This window comes from Thamnophis sirtalis, unplaced genomic scaffold (assembly GCF_051295495.1).
Source record: "Thamnophis sirtalis isolate CommonGarterSnake01/CBP01778 unplaced genomic scaffold, rThaSir2_p1.2 scaffold_6, whole genome shotgun sequence".
Lineage (NCBI taxonomy): Eukaryota > Metazoa > Chordata > Lepidosauria > Squamata > Natricidae > Thamnophis > Thamnophis sirtalis.
In genome coordinates this window covers 109,894,969-109,910,681 of record NW_028261386.1, presented here as the reverse complement: position 1 = coordinate 109,910,681, position 15,713 = coordinate 109,894,969, and the positions used below count along the sequence as shown (strand labels likewise).

The following is a 15,713-nucleotide window of genomic DNA, read 5'->3' as shown; positions in this document are numbered from 1 at the left end:
GTAACTTGACAGCTTTAAAACCTGCATGTTTCAATGCCAGAGTTTCTGAATAGCTACTTGGACCGACCTAAGTACTAATTCATAATTTCATATCCGGTCACATGGGCGGCAAGCCACTCCCACAAAGGAGGCCACACCCACAGAGTAGGTTCAAACAATTTTTGAAACCCACCACTGGTGAGGACTATCTGTATAACAAACATATCACTACCCTTCAAACAGTTAAATGAGATTAGAGAGCTGCCAACAAAACTTGAAAGAATTCAGAACCAGAAAGCGTGCAGCATAGTCATACTACAAGAACGTCTTTTCGCACATGTTTATTGATACATGTGGTATAGTCATCTGTTTCAGACTTTTACCAGTCTTTCTCTCAGTGTCCCCCACTCTAATCTTTTTTTTTAACTCTTTTACTCATTTAATCTTTGCATTATGATTGAAAATAGTGAACATAATTTTATGGCCATGAAAGAAAAAAGATGAACATACGTTCTATTATTTTTTTTACTGATCTTTTAAAAATCAGTTTGCTCTCTAGAAAGTTTCAGGCAACAGGAAAACTACAAAACACTTCAATAACATAAAATAAGTGAATCCAAAAGCTACCATTGTGTAGAAATGTTTGAATTTCAACCAGTGCATGACTGTTTGGGATATAGGATATAAATATATATATTTTTAATACATATATTTCCTTAAATTCTGAGTAGCTCAGGTACACCAGTAGAGTGCTTAATTATGTGCTATGGTTATACTAATGAAGTGTCTATGTCTGTACACACATACACCCACACTCCCCCCCCCCGACATACACAAAATTTTAGAATGAAAAGAATAGAAACAATGACTCTTAGTGATGTTTCTATGCCTGTATAGAAGAATTTCAACATTCTTTGTATCAGCCCACTCACTTAGGTTGCAATCTGTGCCAAGTATTTTTTTTTAAAAAAATACAATGTAAAAAGAAAACATTAAAAAGATCATCTTAAATACCTGAAGAGAAAGATACATTTAAAGTCAAACTAAATGGAATAATAATAATATAAGAATGGCAAAGAAAAAGAATAACTATGTGAATGTATATCTATAACTGTATGTAAGAGAATAAATGACAGTAAAAATATAAAGCATAATATAGGTAAATAATATTTGGTCATAAGTAGCTAAGTATAAATAAATAAAGAATTGTACATAAAAATGGATAACGAACAAGGAGATTATGAACGCAAGATAGAAATGTATAGTAGGGAAAATACTAACTGCAAAGAAACCGATTCGGAACTGCGGTATGATATACGATGGAACTTATTGTTCCTATGTTGTTTTTAAGTTATGTGTTTGTTTCTGTTGATGTGCTTATGTGTATAAAATAAAAATATATTAAAAAATAAAAAACAAAATCAAACTAACATTACCTAGCAAATTGACATTATCTTCAGCAGTGGGCAGTGCTGATTTTTTGCATCACATCACCAACATTTTACAGGTTAATTGAAATTATTAAGTCCAGTGCCTTTATACCAAGATATAATTTTACTCAAATACTTTATAAACCTTGATAAAGGAGAAAAATCGTAAGTGATTCAAATAGCTTTATTTTATTCCTTTTTGTTAAAGCATCACTCTTTCATGTTTTTGGTAACCATTTTTAGTAATGAACAACCATAAAATAAAAATTAAAAGCCAGAAATTCAGATAGTGTGAATTAAAGTTAAAGTTATATCCATACTTATGTGGACATACAGAATTCTTGGGTGAGAAAACAATCCGGCTCATTTGAGTTTCTTTCTCAGTGGAAGAGGAAGAGTTTTCTGTAACTGTACAGATGGATGACATAGCATACTAGATGTGAGAACTTGTGAAGCAACCACTTTATACTTTGTCTCATGCTTGTGTGAACTCCCCTTGGAGGGAGTTCAAAGGGAGTTCAAAATAAGAGCCGGGGTGGTACAATGGTTAGAATGCAGTACCGTAGGCTACTTCAGCTGACTGCTAGCTGCAGTTCAGCAGTTCAAATCTCACCGGCTCAAGGTTGACTCAGCCTTCCATCCTTCAGAGGTAGGTAAAATGAGGACCTAGATTGTTGGGGGCAATATACTGACTCTGTAAACTGCTTAGAGGGGGCTGTAAAAGTACTATGAAGCAGAATATAAGTTTAAGTGCTGTTGCTATTGCTAAAGTTGTAGAGGGCAATGGAGGGACCTTGGCAGAAAAAGACAATGCAGCTGAAGCATTATTTAAATCCTAAGAAACAAGCTAATATTTGGAAATGGCTCACCTCCCTAATTTACAGGGAAATAAGAAAGAGAAGAGGTAAAGCACAATCAGACTTGTGTAGCCTGACTCAAGTAGCTATGGCTCTAGTCTTCCTGTGAAATTGATTTTCTGGTTTAGTAACACAAGTGGGACCATGAAGGAGTTCTGTGGGAAATCTATATATCTGCAACAATTAAATGTGGATAATATTGAGGTAGATAGCAATAGCAATAGCAGTAGACTTATATACCGCTTCATAGGGCTTTCAGCCCTCTCTAAGCGGTTTACAGAGAGTCAGCATATTGCCCCCAACAATCCGGGTCCTCATTTTACCCACCTCGGAAGGATGGAAGGCTGAGTCAACCCTGAGCCGGTGAGATTTGAACCGCTGAACTGCTGATCTAGCAGTAGCCTGCAGTGCTGCATTTAACCACTGCGCCACCTCGGCTCTTAGATAGATCAATTATCTACCTCAATTTAAAGCACCCTTGTACGCTCTTATATGGAGCTTCCCCAGGGGGTTCACCTGTTTCAGATATATAATAAATATATAATAAATACTGTAAAAGAATGTAAACCTGTAAAGCAGAAAGTTGAAAGTCTGAAATCTTCTCTCCCTGAATACCTCTGGTTTTTACAACTGAACTAGCCCTGCGTCTTGCTTTGTGATGGTAGATCCTGCCTCCATAATTTAACTTCTGGGAGGCATGAATTGGGACGATAATAACCTTGAGGAACAGGAAGAAGACTCAAACTAAGATTTTGGTCGGATAAGAGAAATTTGAGGCCAATGCAGGAATGTAATTTGAGAAAGCATCTCAGTTTTGACCCACCAAAGTAATGTGGAAATAAAGAAGGGAGAGGTGACTTCAGACTTGCGAGTTAATAAAGGTAAAAGTGAAGTTTCCCCTCGTACATATGTACTAGTCATTCCTGATTCTATGGGGTGATGCTCATCTTTGTTTCAAAGCCAAAGAGCCAGCACTGTCCGAAGACATTTCCGTGGTCATGGGGTCGGCATGACTAAACGCCGAAGATGCTCAGAATGCTGTTACCTTCTCATAGGTGGTTCTTATTTTTCTACTTGCATTTTTACATGCTTTCGAACTGCTAGGTTGGCAGAAGTTGGGGCAAGTAACAGAAACTCACTCCGTTACGTGGCACTAGGGATTTGAACTGCTGAACTGCCAACCTTTCTGATCGACATGCTCACCTTCTTAGCCACTGAGCCACTGCATTCCTAAAATATTATGGTAAAATTCATAACTTTGGCTTTTTGGTCTGGACTATCTTTAAGGGCTGACATGGCACCACATCCAGCATTCATCTGTAATCCCAGCATATGCAACAGGTGGAACACATCCTGTGCTGCCTTTCTGGCAATTTACAGCTCAAAACAGAAAAAGTGAAATAGTTTCTATCTATAAAGACATCTTCTGGCCCAGAGCATCATGGATATAGCTTTTCTCTAGGAGAAAGATCAATCTTACAAAAGATAAATCAGCTATATTAAAGAAGAGAGAAAAGCTAAATGTGAAAAATCCATAATTTAGATAAAAGGCTAAATTACAATGCTGACCAGATCATGATTAGCAGAATTTTACAAAACAAAATGCAATGATCCAATCTATAAATAGAAAGCTTATAAAGTTTAAAGTGGAGCTGCAGAGATCTCAAAGTTTCTACAAGTCACAAGAAGATTATAAATATAATGTGTTCATACTCAACCTGAAGATTAGATAAAATAATGTACTAGCTGATATAGAGGAACACAGAAAATCAGACAGCAGCACACTGAAAACCAATCAAACCTAGCATAATGTTCCTAGTCATATAGCTAATCCCTACAGTAGATTTTTATTCACCTGTGTTTTAAAGTTTCTGAATTATTCTGGCCTTTTGGAGGTTCCAAACCTTCCTTAGAGGCTCTTGGAAAAATAAATTTTAAAAAAGTCCGATTTGCTAGCTAATCTCCCCTATCCTGTGTTTTCCCGAAAATAAAGCCAAGTGCTTATTTCAGGGGTCAAAAGAAAATAAGACCCTGTCTTATTTTTGGGAAAACACAGTAATTCCAACTTACTTTGAATTTCATTGACTCCTATCCATTGACTCCAGCAGGTGCTAATCATGAGTTGAGAAGATTCCTATTCTTGTTTACCAATGAATCAGTTTAACTGAACCTTCCCAGCTAAACCTGATCTTTCATGCGTGTTACTTCTTTTCTCAGCTTCTCCAGTATTCAGCCTGATTTGAAAGGATCAAAATGATTGATATTTCCAAGATAAGGTGGGCTGGGGCAAACTGACTCTATAGATAGTTCTTGACTTATGTAGCTTTGCAAAAATACAAAGTTATAATAATAAACTCTAAAAATGGTTATTTACAATCTGGAGTTCTGACAGCTGAAATGCTGATGGTTGCCCCTCACCCCCTCATAGCTATATGATTGTATTTTGGATATTCGGCTGCCAAGCCATGCCTATGACCATTTGCAGCATCTCACAGTCATGTCACCACAACATAACAACAGTTTTGCTGTAAAAAAGCATTTACTTCCAGTTTCCAGAAAAAAATGCCCATAGCAAACAATGGGTTTGCTTAATGACCGCTGCATTCATTTAATGGCTGTCACAAAAAAGGATGTAAATTCAGATGGAAAAATAAAATAAAAAACTTTTTAAAAAAGGATGTAAATTCAGACATCATCACATAATGACCTGTTTAATAACCATAATGACATATGACAGTAATTGCAGGCTCAATTACAGTCATCATTTGTATACATCAACTGTATACATCAAAGAGCTATATCTTACTTGAGAAAATGTGATCTGAGAAATTAAATCTGTTTAGCAAGTAAGCTTAATAGCAATTTCATTCAGTGATTATGTTTATTTTTACTCTGTGCTACCTGAAGAATTGCAGATTATTTAATACACTGGCATAAATAGGAAGGCAAGATTGGTAACTCATATATGCATTCGATCCTCAGAGCCCAATGGAGATATTCAACATAAAGAAAACAAAATATGTTTTGGAAACTAACTACATTATTTTCTTCACTGTTGATTTTTTTGAGGAAGGGTCACCTTCATAGTGACCAGTGGAATGGTGAGTCTATATTTGGTTCACTAATTTAAGATTTTGCATATTGACTTATTACATTTTGAATTAAAATAATTCTGTGTGAATTGTTTTGATTTACTTTTTGGAAATGCAGTCATGCAGGTAACGGGGATTAAATAGTGCTTGTCGCACTTATTTAGATGAGGAAGAATTCTTCCACTGAATCATTTCCAGGAATATAGAAGATTTTGAAACTGCAATATGAGAGAATGACCTTTATGACCCTGTATTAAGGGCAAAATAGATGAATCACATACTGCTGTTATAGCCAATAATTTAGGAATTGTTGGACAATCATGTTATAACTGAGAAAATGGTTCAGCAGATTGTACTGAAGTTTGGTAAAGTAGGTATGTCCAGGGTAATTTAAAAATTATTTTATTAAAATGTTGATGATTCAGTACAGCAATTACATTAACAGTAAGAGTATAACAAAGTTAGAAGGGATCTTGGAGATCTTCTAGTCCAACTCCCTGCTCAAGCAGCAGACTTTATACCCTTCCGAACAAATGTCTGTTTAATTTCTTCTTAAAAACTTCCATTGATGGAGCACCTACAACTTCTGAAGGCAAGCAATTCCATTGATTAATTGTTCTTACTGTTAGGAAATTTCTCCTTAGTTCTAGGTTGAATCTCTCTTTGATAAGTTTCCAACTGTTACTTCTTGTCCTGCCCTTAGATGCTTGCTTTGGAGAATAGGTCAATTCTGTCCTCTCTGTGACAGCCCCTCAATTCTTGGAAGACTGCTATCAAGTCACCCCTCATCCTTTCCCAGTTCCTGCAACCCATTCATTGCACGTTTTATCCTCCAGTCCCCAAATCTTGGTTGCTCTTTTCTGCATTCTTTCTAGCGTCTCAACATATTTTTTATATTGTGGTGACCAAAACTAGACACAGTATTCCAAGTGTGGTCTTGCCAGTGCAGTATAAAACAGTGTTAACACTTCATGTGTGATCTTGATACTATCCCTTTGTTGATGCAGCCTAGGACTCCATGCATTGTATTTTTAGGGAAATGTTTTTTCCTATGTATGTTAAATGTCTATTGTGTACTTAACCCTTGATTTATTAATTATGTGCCATCATGTCAACTCAAGATGATTCTTAGTGACCATATGGTTAGATTTTTCTCTGTGACGATCCCTCCTAACCTAGAATTTTAGGTCCTCCAATGGTGCACCCATCATCGTTGCAAGGTAGATGGACTCATCGTTGTGATCATCCACCTTGCTGCTAGTTGTCCTCTTCTCTTTCCTTCTATTTACCCCAGTGTTAAAGCCTTTTCTATAGTTAGGTATTCACGTCATGTTTCCAAAGTAGGATGATTTGAATCTGGTCATGTGTGCCTCGAATGAGAATTCTGGGCTGATTTTTTTTATTTGATGAGCCATTCATTCTGGGCTACAAGAAAAACATGCCAGTTTTCTAAAAACTGAACATTTATTTTTTCCTGTATAGTGAAGCTGAAAAGATCTGATTAGAATGCTGTAGATAATCTTTTCAAAATGTAATTAAGACTCATTACTAATAAATCTGTTTTAATTCATTGCATTAAGGACTTCTCAAGTTGCTCAAGTCCCTAAAATCTGGGAAATTTATAATCTCAAAGTACACTTTTCAGCCAAGAGGAATATAACATCATTTTTCCTGGGATCCTAATTTGGTTTTGTTAATTTGATAAAGCTGGATGGTTGTTGGTAGCTCAGATTTGCAATAGCAATAGAAATAGCAGTTAGACTTATATACCGCTTCATAGGGCTTTCAGCCCTCTCTAAGCGGTTTACAGAGTCAGCATATTGCCCCCACAGTCTGGGTCCTCATTTTACCCACTTCGGAAGGATGGAAGGCTGAGTCAACCTTGAGCCGGTGAGATTTGAACCACCGAACTGCAGCTTAGCAGTCAGCTGAAGTGGCTGCAGTACAGCACTCTAACCACTGCGCCACCTCGGCTCTTTGCCTGTTCTCATGGTGGTTCTAGCATTATGGATTTCCCTTTTTCTAATCTGCCTCTTCTCTGTTGTATTTTATTTAACATAAAATAAATATTTTATATTTTAATAGATGCTTGGATATTTTATGCCGATGCCATGCTTTTATGGTTTGTGATTTATTTTATTTAGATGTTTTGTTTATCATATTAAATGCTTTACTATATTTTGGATAATATATTCTTTGATTTTGTTTACTATTTATTATTTTTGTTGAAAACTAGTATGATTGTTTTGATTAAGATCAGACAGCATATACATCTTTTCAATATATTTTCACCAGCACTATGGTTTAGAGCCCTGCAAAATTCTACTTTGTAGAAATCTTGCAGACTATGATAAGAAAGATAAAATAAATACAACTACTCTCTCTTTTTTTGTGCCAGTAAATGATAAAATGCTTGCTTTGTTCTGTCCATTTTGAACATGTAAGCAGATGTGACTTGGTAGAAAAAATATTCTATCCGTTTAAATACTTTTGTATGTCTGCCTCTGTATCTCTGTCTGTCTGACTCTCTCTCTCTCTCTCTCTCTTTGTCTGTCTGTGTATCTAACAGGAGAGAGAAAAAGGATTTCTTCAAATTGCCTCTAGCTAAATTTTTGCAATTTGGGAAAGGTATCTATTTCCTGTCAACAGGAATTAAAACAAGTTCAACAAAGGTGTGAAGGCAGAATAAATGTCATCATCCAGTGAGAGCACCATTGTATCTAGGAAGGTATTGTTAGAAGTAAAAGCCATCTAAACAAATTTTAGGTCAGAAAGGTAGAAGATGCTAGGGCCATGCTGGAGGAATAATGAATATTCTTTATAAAAGCGATCTTAAATGCCATCAATAAAGAATGTTTTTAAAAAGAAGACATCTTTCAAAATAATTCAAACTGTTTTCATTTCATTTCATTTTATTGGTCTTGTATGCCGCCCGCTCCTGAAGGACTCCGGGCGGCTTACAATAAACAAAGGAAGGGGATAAATAGACAAATAGACAAACAACAATTTAAAATACACAACATTCATAGTTACAGTGGGGCTGCCTATTTCAACAGCCCCCCAGCCTGCCGGAGCAGCCAGATCTTGGTGGCTTTGCGGAAGGCCGGGAGAGTAGTAAGGGTCCGGATCTCCATGGGGAGCTCGTTCCCGAGGGCTGGAGCTGCAACAGAGAAGGCTCTCCCCCGTGATCATTTATGTTGATATGGTTATTCATTAAACATTACATTAGTAAATAATCAATGGTACCACTGATTGTAGTCGGACAGATATCAAGGGCTCCATGCAATGATGTAAAGTAAGAGGACCATCAAATTCAACAGATGAGATTTCCATACTTTGAAGGAAGGGAATATATATTTATTGCCCTCTTAGAAAGCATGAGGCATTTTGTCCAGAATCTAATTGCACTGTTACTTAAAAACACACAAACACACCACAAAGCACTATGTTGGGAACTTTCTTTCTTTTAAAAAATTAAGATAGCTTATAAATATATGTATTAGCATGCCTATATTACATGTATTGAGGATTTTAAGGACTACATTCAGTAGTATATACTTGTTTTCTTTCATCTTTCGTACCATTTGTGGATCTGCTCTCAGCACAGTATGCTCCCATTTTGGAGTTATCTAATAATCTCCTCAGGCATAGGGGGAGGGTTTTGTTTTATCTCATAACATCCTAGACACCTATGGAAATTACAGGTAGTCCTTGACTCACAACAGTTAATTTAGTGATCATTCAAAGTTACAATGACACTGGAAAAAAAATGTGACTTTGACCATTTTTCACACTTAGAACCAATGCAGAATCCCCATAGTCATACGAACAAAATTCATACTCTTGGCAACTGACTCATATTTACGAGGGTTGCAGAGTCCTGGGATCATGTGATCACCTTTTGTGACCTTCTGACAAGCAAAGTCAAGTGGGAAGCCATTCACGTAACAACAGTGCCACTAACCTAGCAACTGCAGTGATTCACTTAATAACTTTGGCAAGAAAAGGTGTAAAGTGGAGCAAAATTCACTTAACAACAGACATTTTGGGCTCAATTGTGGTCATATGTTGAGGACTATCTATAACACCCGTTTCTCTTACAGTTGGGGGATAGTTGTAAAGGATCAGTTAAATTGGAATTACCTAAATAATAGTCACCTATATACCTTGTATTTTTAGTATATTTTCTTTCTATCTATCTGTCTGTCTGTCTGTCTGTCTGTCTGTCTGTCTGTCTGTCTACCTACCTATCACCCTACTCTACCCTACTCTACCTACCATGTTTTTTCCAAAATAAGACAGGATCTTATTTTCTTTTGACCCTTATTTTGGGGAAGGTGTTATTATTTTTGAGGTGCAGGAGGTGGCGAGCGTGGTCACCTCATGGCTGCTGCTGTGTTGCAATTTTTTTGGGGGAGGGCTTATTTTCAGGGGAGGGTTTATTTTAGCGCATGCGCTCAAAAGCCTGATCAGGCTTATTATCTGGGAAGGTCTTATTTTCAGGGAAACAGGGTATCTACATAGCAACATACCTACCTATCAAATTTATATAGGTACCTTTCTTACAAGTAGGGACTCTGGGCAGGATACATGTACATCAGCATATATGTTTTGCAAAGGTGTAAAATAGTAATCATGCAATGGTATTGAATAGCTGATTGCCCCCCAACCATTAATACGTACACAATAGGATGCAATTAATCAGCCAGGCTATTGCCAGATGCAGATTGTGGAACAGACAGTGAACCATTGAGTTCAAAATATAGATTAAACCTAGAAGATGAAAGAGAATAGGTACTACCAAAGTGGAACATAGAATAAATGTCAAAGGCCTTGCCATAACCTGTGGAGCAATAGTAAATTCCCTTTTTATATTTTCTGCATTACCCATCATACATTTTCATTGAATTGCTGTATTTTTTTTTCTGTTCCAGGCTTTTATCGTTCACCCTTCCCTGATTATCATAACAGTTTAGTCCAAAAGCCACTTGGATCTTTTCCACGTTTAAATTTGTGGAATATTTTTTTTCTACTCTGGTTTTTAATTTTTTTTTCTTTCTACCACTCATTGGTTGTTTTTCATGTAAACTGAGTGTGCAGGGAATATTTTTTTTTGCTTCACTGACTGCAGCAAGGCCTTTGACAGAGTAGTGAGATAAGGATGTGTATTTTCTCTGAAACTTACATTGTGTATATATTAGAAGAATGGTCTGGAATTAAAATTGGAAGTTGAAAACCTATGAGATATACAACGATGCAATTTTGTTTAAGAAGATAAGGGCTTGTTATAAAAGTAAACATCAAAAATGAAAAGGAATCCAGGGCAATGTTAAATATGAAGATGATAAAAATAATATCGAACTGCATACTTAGTGACTTTACAGTCGATAGCAAAGAAAGGAAGGTGGTGGTTCGTTTTCTTGGGCACAGGATTAGATAAAGATGGACAGTGTGCTGGAGAAATAAAAGAAGATTAATTACAGGGAAAGAAGCAATGACAAATCTAAGCAAAATAATTGGGCATGTAATAGGGGCAGATGATGAATTATTATGTTTGGCACATAATAAAGGTAGCAGATAAAGTGGATGGATGGGATCAAAGAAAGTTACTGGCATGTCCTTGGAAGAGTTATGGGTTACTACTAAAACAGGGCAAGATGGTGAACATTTTCCCAATATTTGCATTTTCATTCACTTGCCCATCCAGTCATCAGAAACTGAATACAACTCAGTGATATATACTGTATTTTTCTGTCTATAAGACACCCCTATGTATAGGACACCCCCAGTGGTGGATTCCAGGCGGTAAGGCCCGGTACAGGCATACCGGTGCCTGCTGGGAGCAGCAGGCACCGTTCTGGTACAGTAGTATGGAGGGCCCACCTGCCCGCCCTTAGCTGTATTTGACCCAACCGGGCCATTTGCGCATGCACACACAGCGTATGGTTCCTGGAGCGTCATGGGTGGTGGGTGCACAGGTGTGCACAGCATGCGTGCACGTGGTGGACACCCAGCCCTGTTGCAGCGTACCGGTTGCGATGGGATCCGGAACCCATCACTGGACACCTCCTTGTTTCATGTAGAGTAAGTAAGTACACTACAAGCCATCACTGTGCAGAAGTCATCTTATTAGAGAGTGAGTAATACAAGAACAGGAAATGCATCACAGGAACAATAGAGATGAAACCTAGAGGGCATTGTGATACAGGAAACAACTACAATAGAGAGGAATGATAGAGCTGCATAGAAGGCAGATCTGGAGAAAGGGGATAGGCCATGTCCTCTCCGCTCAACCTCAACCTCCTCTCAACCTCAACCTGTATAAGACGCCCCTAGAGTTTCAAGTAAACATTTTAAAGAAAAAGTAGCATCTTATACACAGAAAAATACGGTAATTAGTAGATAGTAGTAGGATTACACTTCCACACTGCTTATGAAATAAAAACATACTGTGTCACATTTGTATATCTGAGGTAAACACAAAATAAATTAGGAAACTTTTCAAAACAAGCTAAAACTTGGAGTGCAATTTAACTTTCCTTTACTTCTCTGTGGTGTATGTCAACAAACAAGACCGGCTATTTGACAAGTAACCACTGTGTGCAGTTAGAAAGTCTCTTCCAATCCAGACAGACATTCTCCAGTACCTCAGTTACATTTATACTCTCCTTTTCTAACATAAAGATGTGAGCCTTGGAAGCAATATGGGATTCCTGGTCATTTTTTAAAAAGTAAATTAGTCCTGCCAACAATCTACCCTCATTACCTATTGAAAATGTGATTAAAATGGGTGGACCGATTTTGAGCAAAACAATGTAAATATGTAAATGACTATCATATACTGTACCTTGATTCCAACAGTGGTAATATTGCTCACATAATATGCTTAGAATGGCAATTTAAATTAATAATCAAGTCAACAATGAATAAGTGATAAACCATGGCAGACTAGTAAAATATTTACTGCTTATAAATACATAAATAATAATGCCTTGGCATTTTACCCAAATTTTGGGTAGTTTAGATACAGTACAGCTTAATTGATTACTGGGATTTGTTCAAGTGTTGTCTTCACTCTCATTGTTACGGGACCCTTCCTTTCCTTCTTTCTTAGTGCACTATAACTATAAGTTTTGGGCTAATTAACTACAGTTTCTTGTTATATTTGAAAGGGAGTAAGCAAGTGAAAACAGAAAAGAAAAAAGAAAGAAATAGTTAATACAGAAATGTAATACCAATAAATGGCCAAAGGAATTACCAAGATTGCATAGCTAGTACTTAGTACATTGTTGCTGAAAAATTAATCACAAGAAACAAAGTACATTAAATCATCTTAAGGATGAGAAAGGATTTCGATCTCTGAGTTGACTGCCAAAGACTCCACTATTTGTAATTTAAAAATAAAAAAAAATAAAGAAAGAAAACTGAAAAATTACTAAAACGTAAATATTAGTTTCTAAGTTCCCCTGTATTGCAATTATTATTCTTATTAAAAGGATAGCAATGCCATAACTGAGTTACTGAAGAACTGCTAAGTGTTTATTATAGAGATGTTACGATTTCTTACATTTTTTCTTGTTATAAAATCTTCCTCTCACCAAATTCTGTTTCATGTTTTGCCATCATTAAGGACTTTTTTTTTTATCACTAAAGGCATATGTTCTTTTGCCTTGATGATATTTCCTCTTATGTGAAGTCAATATTATAGTTGATTCTTTACTACCATAGATCTTACCCAAATATTTTGATCATGTTTGAGTTTTTAGCTCTGAGATTTTTTTCTTTTGAACTGAAATGAAGTTGTTTTGCATTATTGTTTCCAGATATCTCCATAACATATTTTGCATGGATTGGAATCATGTTTACTTCCTTTTCTAGTTGTTGCCTTCATCAACTACTTCAGGATATGAAAGAATGCAATTTCTTTGCCATGGGTAGGATATGACTTCACACAATTTATAGAAAAATGTTAGTTTACAAATTGATGTAGTTGAAATAATAAAAACAGTAATCAGACCCATTGTTGTTTCATTGCAAAGACAACTATTGATTTAGATCAGACATGTAAAATACATGGCCGGCGGGCTGGATCTGTCTCACAATAGGCCCATAATTGTCCCGTGGGACCAGGGGTGGATTTCTCGGTTGGAACGGCGCCGTCGTCGTCCTCGTGCATGCGCGCAGTGCACGCATGCGTACTAGCGCCTGTGCCATGCTCCAGCTGCTCCTGGAGGATGGCGCAGGCGCTGTATGCTTTCTGCGCATGCGTGCAAGTGCAGAACTCGTCAAAACCAGGTAAGAAACGTGGGCGGGCAGGTGGATCCTTCGGCATTCCCGGAAGTTACTTACTTCCGGGTTCGCCAACCAACCGGTTCGCGGGGACCGCCGCAAACCGCCTGAAACCCACCCCTGCGTGGGACCATCCTGGAGATGGCTAGGGACTGGCCCATGGCATACCAGCCCATCCTGGCCATGCCCACCCAGTCAGATGTGATGATCAGGCCACGCCCACTCTGGCCTCCCAAGGGCAAACAAAATCCTGATACGACACTCATTGGTTTGACACCCTGTTCTAGATAATTGAAATTTACTCCAGTATCTTATAGGATATTTACACCAGCAGTTTCTCAACTGGGCCTGAACCATTTTCTATTAGCTGTACTGTACTGAAAATCAGTCCAAGAGCATTTTTGAAACACATTTTCTCTGCTGCACTGAATGCAGGACAATGTGTCACAAGTAAATGTCAGTGGTCACTGAAATATCAATAGATCACTTTCATCCTGACTTCCATGGGGGGAACTTTTATTGCTCAATATGATCATGCTGTTGAACTGTACTTTTCGAAAAACACCAAACACTGCAGGATCATGGCTCTGGTTGCACAAAATAAAGATTTTCTTATTCAGCACCTTTATGAAAGAAGCCAGTGGATACTGACCTCTTATTACTCAAATTATACATTAAACAATTTGGAAAGATTGCAATGGCTAGATTAACAATATGTTCCCTTTAATGATTCTACCACTTCTGATATAATGCTTTTCTGAAGTCTATTTCTCTAAATAAGAATGTGGTGCAAATGATAGGAGCATATCAAAAGTCAACACCTTCTACATTTGTATAGAGAAATGAAAGAACTGGTACACTCAACCAAACCACCAACATCAATGACAACCAATGCTTAATTATAAAATTGCATATCCTCATATAAGAGAATGCATACATATTCATTATTTTTTATCCCACCCTTAGTACACTAATACTCTCCTGAACATGTTGTAGTCCTTCAACATTTGAAGAGATGGTAACGCTGGCAGATGACTGGGCCCAGATTTGTTTGGTAGTTTTATGACTATGGCAGTTTTGAGATTGTTTTAACCTGGCATTTTGTTCTCATAGCACACTGATTGTCAGGGTAGCAATGCACTGGAAGGCCTTTGATTCAGCCACAGCCATTTCTAGATGTTCAGAGGTTTTTTTCCTGTTCTTTTTTCACTGCAATCCTTTGTTCCCCATAAAACAACTCAGGGAGCAAAGAAATTTCCTGAAATGTAAAGAAGTGTGGAAGGAAGGAAGGAAGGAAGGAAGGAAGGAAGGAAGGAAAGAAGGAAGGAAGGAAGGAAGGAAGGAAGGAAGGAAGGAATCGAGGGATAACAATGCTCAGACTACTCCTTATTCTCAGCAGAGGAGCAGAATTTTTGAATCCATTTTTCAGGAATATATTTCCAGATAACATAAAGGTAAAGGTAAAGGTTCCCCTCACATAAATGTGCTAGTCATTCCCGACTCTAGGGGGTGGTGCTCATCTCTGTTTCAAAGCCAATGAGCCAGCACTGTTCGAAGACATCTCTGTCGTCATGTGCCCATCATGACTAAACGCCGAAGGCACACAGAACGCTGTTACCTTCGCACCAAAGATAGTTTCTATTTTTCTACTTGCATTTTTATATGCTTTCAAACTGCTAGGTTGGCAGAAGCTGGGACAAGTAATGGAAGCTCACTCTGTTTTGCGGCACTAGGGATTCAAACTGCTGAACTGATTGACAAGTTCATGTCTTAGTCACTGAGCCCTTATAACATAATTTATGTTAAAACAAATAAGAACAAATGACTGTAATATATATCAGTGATAATGGCTGGAAGAATCCTTTCACAAGCCTTCTAGTGAAGTCAGTCAGATCCATTCATTGTTGTTCAGCTGCTAAGTGATGTCTGACTCTTCATGACCACACAATACACAGCATACCAACCCTTCCCATTCTCCATTGTCTCCCTGAGTCTGCCCAAATGCATGCCCACTGTGTGGATGATGCTATCTAACCAACTCATCATCTGCCATCCCTTTCTCCTTT

The 15,713-nt window shown here is 37.5% G+C and overlaps 1 protein-coding gene across 3 annotated transcripts in view; it reads left to right on the top strand.

The window, feature by feature from the left end:
* The window catches only part of GRIK2 (glutamate ionotropic receptor kainate type subunit 2), a 513,484-nt gene that overhangs the window by 25,183 nt on the left and 472,588 nt on the right, over positions 1–15,713 (top strand). The gene's annotated exons all lie outside the window — the stretch shown is intronic.